This window comes from Capsicum annuum, chromosome 12 (assembly GCF_002878395.1).
Source record: "Capsicum annuum cultivar UCD-10X-F1 chromosome 12, UCD10Xv1.1, whole genome shotgun sequence".
Lineage (NCBI taxonomy): Eukaryota > Viridiplantae > Streptophyta > Magnoliopsida > Solanales > Solanaceae > Capsicum > Capsicum annuum.
This window is the reverse complement of record NC_061122.1, coordinates 187,288,791-187,300,542: the sequence shown is the minus strand read 5'-3', so window position 1 is coordinate 187,300,542 and position 11,752 is coordinate 187,288,791. Positions and strand designations below refer to the sequence as shown.

At 35.2% G+C, this 11,752-nt stretch overlaps 1 non-coding gene across 1 annotated transcript; it reads right to left on the bottom strand.

The window, feature by feature from the left end:
- Positions 1-1,119: 1,119 nt before the first annotated feature.
- LOC124889940 lies at positions 1,120-1,225 on the bottom strand. The gene has a single exon (XR_007048852.1). It is a non-coding gene; the product is annotated as a small nucleolar RNA R71 (small nucleolar RNA).
- Between the last annotated feature and the right edge of the window lie 10,527 nt (positions 1,226-11,752).

Genomic DNA, 11,752 nt, shown 5'->3' with positions numbered 1-11,752 from the left:
ATTACACTTTGATATTTTTAGAGTGGTTTATTGTTGAATTATCATATGGGTTATTCTTAATATCTTGTTCTTACTATTTTGATGATTGACCACTATTTAAATACACTTATATTTCTTTGTGAATCCATGAGGAGAATCATAGGATAGATCAAAAAGTTTAAGGAGCAAGGTTCTTATTCTTTTTTAAAATAAGGGATTTGAATTAGCGTCTAGGATAGAGATATACCTAGAAGCCTTGTTTGGTTCACTTGCAAGATGACATCTTAATGCATCTAAATGAATTATTACATCCCCGCTCAATAATGTAGTTGTAATGTCCATCTAAGTAGAAGATTAAAGGATTGAGAGAACATGATCATACTTTAAATCCTTGGAATCAATAACCTGATAATAAACTATGCTACACTAAGAATAGAGATTTGTAAGATTGTTAAAAGTGTCTCAACCCTGGAATTCTCACTAATATTGTTCACAACCCTGTTACATTTCTATTGTCATACATTGTTATTTCTATATTAATTATATCATTACTTGAATCTTCACAATCATTTTTATACTCTGAAATACTTAATATTCTTGTCGAAACAAAAGTTAGTTGAATTACTAGTTAAGTAGTCTTTCTTGGTACGATATTCGACTATCCAAGTCACTATATTACTTGTACGATTGTATGAACTTGCGTGTGTGTTAGACCGCGATGTTGCACGTGTTCCAGCTTCGGTGATTCCAGCTATTCCTGCTTGAGCAAAAGCCAAACCTGTTCATAAAGTGGAAATCCTACTTACGAACGATGCTACAAATTGCATCCGTAAGCCAGAGACGGGTGATCAGTTTGAATTGAAGCAAAATATGGTGCAGTTGTTGTGTTTAAGTGGACAATTTTTAGGGTTCTCCCATGAAAACCCACAACAGCACATACAGACTTTCTTGGAAATCAGTGATACTTATATTCCAACAGGGGTGTCTATTGATTATGTCAGACTGACTTTCTTCCCCTTTTCTTTAATTGGGGAAGCGAAGAGATAGTTATATGATGAACCACAAAATTCCATCACTTTCTGGGATGATCTTGATCAAAAAAATTCCTTAGGCAATTCTTTCCATCAGGGAAGACAACACGTTTTAGAACCGAGATTCTGAGTTTCATGTAGAAAGAAGGAGAAAATCTTTACCAAGCTTGGAAAAGATTTAAGGGTATGCTTAGAAATTTCCCTCACCACCATCCGTCTTTACCCCCAGTTGGAAGGGGTGTCAGTACCATGCCACAAGTACTTACAATGGTTGTGTGGATCCACTAAGCTGCTGAAGAACCAGAATGTTAAGCCTAAACTGACGGGTGATACCTGGGTGGAGTCAAGGTTAATCTAATGGGTGACCCCTGGGAGGTAGACAAGACTAAACTCATGGGTGAATCCTCATAACCCACACTGGCTACGTAGTTCTAGAATACAGGTACTGCTACTAATGGCTCCGCTTAACTGACGGGGAAGTTGTGCTAAATCTTACTCCCAACAGAAAAACATTGATTTCTGGACTTATCTTAGCTTAACTGATTATGATAACTGACTAAACTGTTATTGTTTATGGTTTATCTACAAACCATTCTGAAAAAACTGTAACTAACTATCTAAGCAGCTAAGTTTCGGGTATTCATAACCCCCCATACTCGATAGTAATAATAATAGGACCACATGAAAACTTTGAAACCATAGAAGGGAATCATTGTTCAACATTCAACACTTTGGCATTTCATCAACCACATGGGGACCATAAACTTGTGCATGAGAATGAGAAAGCATGCAAAAATATCATGATTACATGAATCAATTCACAACTTAGGGATTTGATATGAAGATCATAACATTCAAAATATTTATTGGCTCATTCCACTTGAAAACACATATACTCCTAACTTGAAATCAAACACATGGGGATCATGACTTAAACATGGGAGTAGTTAAACCATAAAAATCACATAAATTTCAATATTAGAAACATGGGTTAAGGATTTATCATGTGAAAATCACCATTCGAATATATCAATGCAATTTCAATGAAAACCATTTTTGAACATGATACATAATCAAAATTCATGAAATTTCATGGATATAATTCATATTAATATGTAAAGATCATAACTTTGAACTTAAAAATGGATTTTTGGGCTCCATGGGGGAAAGGGGATCCATGGATGAACTCCTACATACCTTAATTAGATGGATTCTTGGCGAAATCATGAATTTGATGTCGAAAATTTGACTTTGAAACCCTTGGAGATGATCTTGAAAGCTTTTCTGGAATTCTTAGAGTAGAGAACATAAATTCTTGTTTATATTGAACAGATTGTAATGGAGTTTTGAAGTTCTTGGATGTATGTTAGGGTTTGTTCTTGCGAGAGGGAGACTTTCTTGGAGAGAAATTATGAGTAAAGGGGCAGCTAATGCTCCTTGGCGGCTAAAATTATGTGTTATGGACGGGTTTGGGTGAGGGAAAATGACCAAAGTGACCCTAGACCCTTTAGGAACTAAAGCAGCGTGTGAAAAAACTCTGCATCACATCAAATATTGCATTGGGACAGCAACGCATCGCGTCACTTATAGCATCCATAAATTGGCCTGCCGCGCCCCATTCGCATCGGCTTACTGCCTCTCACAAAAAATACCATAATTTTTTTCGCAGGTATGTGATTATGGAATAATTTGTATCGTTAAAAAGATGACTAAATTATCTACAATTTGGTGGGTCGTGAGCTACAAAATTCTGCGTATATGAAAAGTTATACGCATTCAAAGTCGACCCTTGTAGAATTAAATACCAAATTTTGGACGATTCAAAGGCTCTTAGCTCAACTTTGTTCTAAGTGATTCTTATGAACAGTTTTCAGCTTGAAAGCACATCAATTACAAGGATAAAGATGACAAAACTTATATTTACATGGGAATCATTTGTATTATAGCTTATACACGTAGGAACGATGGTTCAAAGACTAGCAAAAAAATGTGGGGTCTTACATTATCTCCCCCTTGGGAATATTCATCCTCGAGTGAGACTAGTTAGACTGAGAGTACTGTACGAAGGTAACTAAGATCATATTTTGAACATGAATGACTTGGAACATGACTGCATAACTTATTCTGAGCATGATACATGAATTTAACCGATTTCATAAATACATGCAATGACATGAGGATGGTTATAAGGCTAAGATAGAAACGATAGAATCAACTGATGAGTAACAATTACTTCAAGATGGATCTTGTTTCGTGAAGAAAATATGAAAGGGTTAGGACATAAATACTAGGGGTATTATAATACATCTCCCCTTTGGGATACTTTATCCCCCGAATGATATCGACTTGGCTAAAATACTAAGGAATGGCCGAGATGATGCACGGGACACTTACTAACTGTATTATGATGGAATATCTAGAATCTAAATCTAATGCCTGATGCATGAATTGAACTAAATTTACGACTTGCATACTCATGAATGAATTACCTCATGAATAGGAAAGATGAAAAACCATAGGAACTTGTTTGCTTGACTACTAAACTGGATTGTTGGCTGTACGGACTAACTCATACTAAAAGCTTATACTTAACTATACATTCCACTTCAAAACTGCACTTTACTTGTGGCTACTGACAATATTCACATGTGCACTGATAAGTCTACCTACTAAAGTCTGAGCTGAATTGAATTCTCTCACTATGTTCAAGCCTACTCCAATCTACAAAGTACACACATAGCACTGTAATACTAGTCTGGATCATGAATTAAATACACCATACATTTTCACAACTTCTTATCTTAAGAATAGTACTCATTCCCATTTCAACAACTAACTTCAACCTCTTTCCATGAATTTACTAGTGCACAATGTATTCATCCACTTATACACAAACATAACATTCAAGCCTATCTTCATAACCATACATGAACTTCTAAGCAAATAACCATAAAAGCATCTTCCTCACATTCTCTAAACCTCTATCATTAATAACTTCCATGTACTATTCTTTAGAAAATCACACACAAAATTTCAAACTAACCATAAAATATATCAAAAACTTGGCATCGATCTTACTTCACACTTATAACCTTAGATCAAACAAGCATACAACAATTTCTCTTAGCCAAATAATTACTCATCACCACTATTTGTACATAAAGAGAGGTCACTAAAAGGTTAGAACATGAGGACTTGAAACATGAAAGGATAACTTTGACACTTAACTGAGGCCCGAGAAATAGAGTATCAATATTATGGATTCATCAAAGAGATCTAACCTGAGGGCTTACATGGCAATAAACTGAATTTTGTTGATCATTAGGAGTGTAGCATGAGTACCTAAAACTGAACATACTGTAAAGCATGAGTTATGAGCTGCATGACCTGAGTTCGGAGTTCATGATTTCATGAACATGATTCGTACTGCTGAGTAAATAGGAACTCCTAATACTAGGAACTAGAAAGTGTCTGAATATGAGTTATGATCGTGAAGCTGACATATAAGGCATGAGTAGATGTCGTGATGACTAAAAAACTTTGCACTGAGGTAAAAATAGGTTGGAAATCATCCTCCCTTACTGCTTTTCTACACATACTGGCATTACTACTAAAATCTGAGAGCCTAACTTGGTTACTTGTTCTATCATCTCCCCCTTAGCTTTAAGCCATCATTCTAAGTTTGTGGACCCTTTTTATAACTCTAAACTGAACTACAACTACTTTACTCTAGAGCCCGAGATATATCAATACACATAAATACTAAACTCACCCTGAAAGCCTGCACCTGAAAGTGTAGAACCCGCTGCTAGTACTTCCTTATGATATACAACCTTTAACTTTCTATAGCCCATAAATTAGTTGGTAAGAGCCTTACATGCTACATTACTAGCTTCATTCACGCTTAGCAACTCAAGGATACTATCTAAGAATGCACACTTTAAAAACTTAGAAATACTAAAATCCTATATCACCTTAGGTACACCTCTAGATCATACACATATCATCATACTTAATTTCAAATCAACAACTTAAATTTTTGTATACACTATTTCAAGCCTAGTGATTCACAATTCATACAACTAGCCCCATGAATACATAATCTGCTCAATCTAGATAACAGTATCCCAACTCTACTACTGCTAAACTTCTGGATCCATGCTTTTAACTCTAGATCACATGCTCTCAAGTAATTCTAAGAAGGGATTCAAAAGCACATCTGACTTTTGCTCAATGTACGATTTTCATGAAAATGAATGAAATATTTCAAACTATACAACATAAGGTCAATGATGGGATACTTTTGAGCCTGTATACAATCCAATAATTATCTATGGGAACTATCTTAGAGAACTTTATTTGTAGGAATTTGAGCTTGACTATTTTTGTTACCTCAAAATAAGGCAGAGATGGCATAAATAAAGAAAGATGAGAATCTGTATAAGTTTCTTAGAGAACCTTTCTATAGCACGATCTGAGATATGAAAGAAGGAAAACATTTCCAAAATGTCCTGTAGCCTCTTGAAGAAAAGTACAGACATCTCTATACCGTTCTGCAAGACTCTACTAAACATGGCTTCATAGACACCCTAGGACACTTTAACTCTGGTCTTTGATACCAAGTTTGTAATGCACCAAAAATACACCCTGGACGCCACACGATGCTCGAAACCATAAGTTATCCCAAGCTAACCCATGAAATAGCATACTGTTGAGCAACTAATTTAATATTTATAAACTAGTTGACTTTGCTGTGCGAAAACATAATCATGGAATAATATGGATAAATACAATATTGATAAAGGTTATAATATGATAATACTAAAGAGAGAACTGAAATTACATGACTAACTCTGACTGACATCTATGAAGCCTCTACTATACTGACTATAGGTAGTTGGGACATGCCTCCAACTACCACTATCAATACATATAAGTAATAAAATAAATTACACAAACAACATCTGGCTGAAGTTCCCAAACTAGGAGAACTCACCACCTACTGGCTGGAATCTACAACTGTGTGATTATGATGTATAGGTTATAATTGGTACCTACATTATGAGACAATGTAGAACATAGACATATATTTGGATCAGTACTTCGGGAATATACTGAGTAAGCGGGTTGAAGTCAATAAGTAAAACTGGTTTCATACGTCATCTTAAAACATGAATAACTAGGTGTAAGTAGAACCAAGAGATCAAAATAGACTGAAAAATGAGATATCTTAAAAAGCATGAGTAACAAACATAATCTGATAAGCTGGTGAACCGCTAAACTTAGTATCTTAAAACTTAGCTCTTGAAATATAAGTAGAACTGGAGCTGGAAAATAGTAAAACATGGGTACTATATGAATACTGGGTCTGAAACTATATGATGGAGACTAGCATAACTCAAAGATCTGAAAATACAATTATACTGAGCACGAATACATAAACATACAAACCAAACATAAAACATACTAAGCTTATTTGACTAACTGAATGACTAATAGTTGAATACTGGTCATGTAAGACTGAACTATACTTAGTCTGAACAACTGGACTTAAATTATGGAGTAATATGCATATGAGGTAAGGACTAACTGAACAATATGAGATAACTGAACATGAATGCATGAAAACTGTACAATCTGAGAATGCAAGACCAAGCATAAATATGTAATCTAAAATAAGTCTAAAATCTAAAAGACTGTAAATTATATAACTAAATATCTGAAAGTCTGTATGCTTGATCAAGCAAACCTAAATTGAGAATACACTAAATACAGAACTGAGACTGTTGGAGGTATCATCTAACTGACGTGCCTCGCTCTGAACTGATTAGGGGTCCAACCTGTAACCTCAGTTGGTGGGGGTGTCAGTACCATGCCATGGGTACTAAAAATGGTTGTATGGATCCACTAAACTACTGAAGAACTAGAATATCAAGCCTAAAATAATGGGTGAAACCTGGCAGATTCAAGTCTAATCTGATGGGTGACTCCTTGGAGGTAGCTAAGCCTAAACTGATCAGTGACTCCTCATAACCCACATTGGCTACGTAGTTCTACAATACAAGTACTACTACTAATGAATCCTCCTAACTGACGGAGAAGCCGCTGTCCTATATTCGCTTGGTGGAATATCCTACTCCCAACTGAAAGACCTTGATTTCTGGATTGATCTTTGCTTAACTGATTATAATAACTGATTGAACTATTATAGTTTAAGGTTTATATACAAACCATTCTGAAAATACTATAACGGACTATGAAAACAACTAAGTTTTGGGTATTCATAACCCCCGGGACTTGATAGAAATAATAATAGGACCACATGAAAACTTTGAAGCCATATAAGAGAATCATTGTTCAATATTCAACATACGCATTTCATCAAACACATGAGGACCATCAACTTGTGCATTGGAATGAGCAAACATGTGAAAATATCATGGTTACATGAATCAATTCACAACTTAGGGATTTGATATAAAGATTATAACATTCAAAATATGCATTGGCTCATTCCACTTGAAAACACATATACTCTTAACTTGAAATCAAACACATGGGGATCATGATTTAAAATATGGGAGTAGTTAAACCATGAAATTCACATAAATTTCAATATTAGAAATGTGGGTTAAGAATTTAACATGTGAAAATCACCATTCTAACATATCAAGGAAATTTCAATGAAAACTATTTGTAAACATGATACATAATTGAAATTCATAAAATTTCATGGATATAATTCATATTAACATGTAAAGATCATACCTTTAAACTTGAAAATGGGTTCTTGGGATCCATGGGTGAAAAGGGATCTATGGATGAACTCCCACATACCTTAATTAGATGGATTCTTGAAGAAATCATGAATTTGATGTAGAAAGCTTGATTTTGAAACCCTTGGAGATGATCTTGAAAGCTTTTCTTAGAATTCTTGAACTAGAGGACTTAAATTCTTATTTATCTTGAAGAGATTCTAATGGAGTTTTGAAGTTATTGGTTGGAGGTTAGGTTTTATTCCAGAGAGAGGGAGGCTTTCTTGGAGAGAAATTATGAGTAAAGGGGAACTAATGCTCCTTGAGGGCTAAAATCATGTGTTATGGACTGATTTGGGTGAGGGAAAATGACCAAAGTGACCCTAAACCCTTTAGGAACTGAAGCAACGAGTGAAAAAGCTCTACATCACATCAAATATAGCATTGGGACAGACACATGTCGCGTCACTTATCATGTCTAGAAACAGGCATGCCCCGCCCCAATCGCATTAGCTTACTGCCTCTCACGTAAAATACCATAACTTTTTTCTCGGGTATCGGATTAAGGCAAAATTAGTATTGTTGAAGAGATGACTCAATTATCTATAATTTGGTGGGTCTTGAGCTGCAAAATTCTAAGTATATGAAAAGTTATACACATTCAAAGTAGACCCTTGTAGAATCGAATACCAAATTTTGGACGAATCAAAGGATATTAGCTCAACTTTGTTCTAAGTAGTTCTTATGAACATTTTTCACCTTGAAAGCACATCAATCATGGGGATAAAGATAATAAAACTTATATTCACATAGGAATCATTTGTATTATAGATTATACATGTAGAAATGATGGTTCAAAGACTAGCCCAAAAATGTAGGGTCTTATAGCCAGTACAACAACATCGACAGCAACAAGTTCAGAGAAATCAGGCCATGACTCAAACTAGCAATATGGAAGAGATATTAAAACAACTTATAACTACTCAAGCATAGTTGGTAGCAGATATGAAGAGTCAACAGTTGAATACAAAGAACTTAGAGATGCAAATTGGTCAGATTGTAGGAGCATAAAACACTAAATCTCATGGAGGTCTACCTAGTGGTATTGAGGTGAATACAAAATAGGTAAATGCAGTCACTACAAAGGAGTGGTTTGCAGCTAAAGAAGTAAGAACCTGAGAAAGTAAATCACAAGGCTACTGATGATGATACCAAAGAAAATGGAGAGAAAGTGGTTAAAAAAAAGCTACAATTAATGAAACTAAAGTGGACAAGAGGACTCTACCTCCACCTTTTCCCTAAAGGCTTCAAAAGCACCAAGAGGAGACTAGTTACAAAAATATTTTAGAGCTTTTAAAGTAGGTTCATGTTAATCTCCCTCTTATTGATATTTTGTAGAGTGTTTTGAAGTACGCAAAGTATGTGAAAGACATAGTGGCAAATAGTAATATTTTGACTTAATATGCTATGGTAGCACTCACTGAGGAGTGCACATCCAAAATTAAAAATAAATTGCCCACAAAGCTGAAATATCCAAGAAGTTTTGCTTTTGCAGATCACTATCAGACAGTCCATCAGTTCTCGGGGGTTATGTTATTTTGGGAAAAGAATCAATATCATGCCCACATCTTGGTTCAGAAAGATGGGTCTTGGGAGTCCCAAACCCATGACCATCATTTTGCATTTAGCTGATAGGTCTATTTCTAGGCCTAATGGGATCATTGAAGATGTATTAGTGCAAGTGGGATTGCTGATTTTTCCAATGAATTTTGTTATTCTTGATTTTGACACTAATCTGGTCATTCTATTTATTTTGGGACGTCCATTCTTAGCAATTGGATAATCTCTTATTGATGTAGCTGTAGAGAAAGTGACAATGAGAGATCATTACAAGGTTAAGGTTTTCGATGTATATAAGTCAATGAATTTGCCTGCTATATATGAATAATTGTCCACTATAACAGTTGTAGACCTTAAGTCTGAGCTCCACCTTCTATTGTCAAATAGCCCACTTGAGCGAGCTTTGATGGGGTATGATATCTATGGTGATGTTGAGGCACTTTAAATGGTGAAACTTATGAATTTGGCATTGATTGACACTACAGTTAGTGAATTTGAGCCATTGAATAGGCCGATTGGGCCATCTCCAAAGGTGTCCATTGATGAAGCACCAAAACTAGAGCTTAAGGCTCTTCCTTCTCATTTAAAATATGATTTCCTTGGTAAGAATGATATTTTACCTGTGATTTTGTCTGCAGGTTTGTCGATGTATAGGTGAGAAAGGCATTGACAGTGTTAAAAATAAAAAATAAATCAATTGGATGGCAGATGTCGAACATCACAGAAATAAATCCTATATTTTTCTGAACAAAATATATATGGAAAAGGAATATAAAGAAAGTGTACAATACTAATGAAGACTGAATATGGTGATGAAAGAAGTGGTCAATAAAGAAGTTAGTAAGTGGCTTGATGATGGGATTGTCTATCTCATATTTGACAACAAATGGATCAACCCTGTGTACTATGTCCTAAAGAAAGATGGGATGACTGTTGTTACTAATGAAGATAATGAGCTGATTAAAACATGCACAGTGATTGAGTGTATGATTTTCATAGATTATAGAAAGTTGAATAATACCACAAGGAAGGATCACTATCCCATTTTATTTATTGATCAAATATTGGACAGATTGGTAGGACAGGAGTACTACTGCTTTATGGATGGATATTCAGGGTATAACCAGACAACCATAGCACCTGAAGACCAGGAGAAGACCACTTTCATCAGTCGTTATGGTACATATGCATTCAGACGCATGCCTTTTGGTATTTACAACGCACCAGTGACTTTCCATAGATGCATGATGTCTATATTCTATGATATGGTGGAAGAATTTATTAAGGTATTTATGGAAGACTTTTTGATCTATGGTAACTCGTTTGATGTGTGCTTGCAAAATTTAGATCAAGTCTTAGCCCATTGCAAAGAGAAAAATCTTGTCTTGAACTACGAGAAGTACCACTTTTTGGTCAATGAAGGGATTTTCATTGGTCATATGGTGTCACACAGAGAACTTGAAGTCGACAAATATTCAAGTTATTGAAAAGCTACCTTATCCTATGACAATAGAGTAAGTGAGAAGCTTTCTTGGGCATGTAGGATTTTATAGGTACTTTATCAAAGATATATCAAAGATAGCAAGTTAATATGCCAGTTGTTGGAAAAAAAGTCTAAGTTTGATTTTGGGGTTGAGTGCCAAAAAGTATTTAAGGGTCTGAAAAGAAGATTGACAGAGGCACCATCCTAATTTCACCAGATTTGGGCATTACCAATCGAGTTGATATGTGATGTGAGTGATGTGGCTGTTGGAGCGGTATTAGGGCAGTAAAAAGACAAGGTATTTCATTCTATATTACTATGCAAGTAAGTCTTAGATGCAACTCAGATAAATTACACAGTCACGAAGAAGGAAATGCTAGCTCTTGTGTATGCATTTGATAAATTCAGATCATACTTAGTGGGTACAAAGGTTATTGTTCATACAGACCATGCCTCCATCTGGTATTTATTCAACAAGAAATATACAAAGTGAAGGTTGATTAGGTGGATTCTTCTACTCCAAGAGTATGACCTAGAAGTTTGTGATAGAAAGGAGCTGAAAATCAAGTGGTAGATCATATTTCGAGACTTGAGAGTCATGATCATGTAGTCGATGACATGCTGTGTATTTGAGAGGTGTTTCCAAATAAGCAGCTATTGGCATAGGATGTAGTTGAAGTTCCATGGTATGTTGATATAGTAAACTTACTAGTACCTGGTGTCTATCCTTTAAAGGCCACTAGTCAACAGAAAAAGTTGCTCTATGATTCTCATGCTTATGTATGGGATAAGGTATTTCTTTGTAAGAAGGGTGTAGATAAAATAATGAGAAGATATGCTACAAAAAATGAATCTAAAAAGATACTTGAAAATTCTCATTTGGC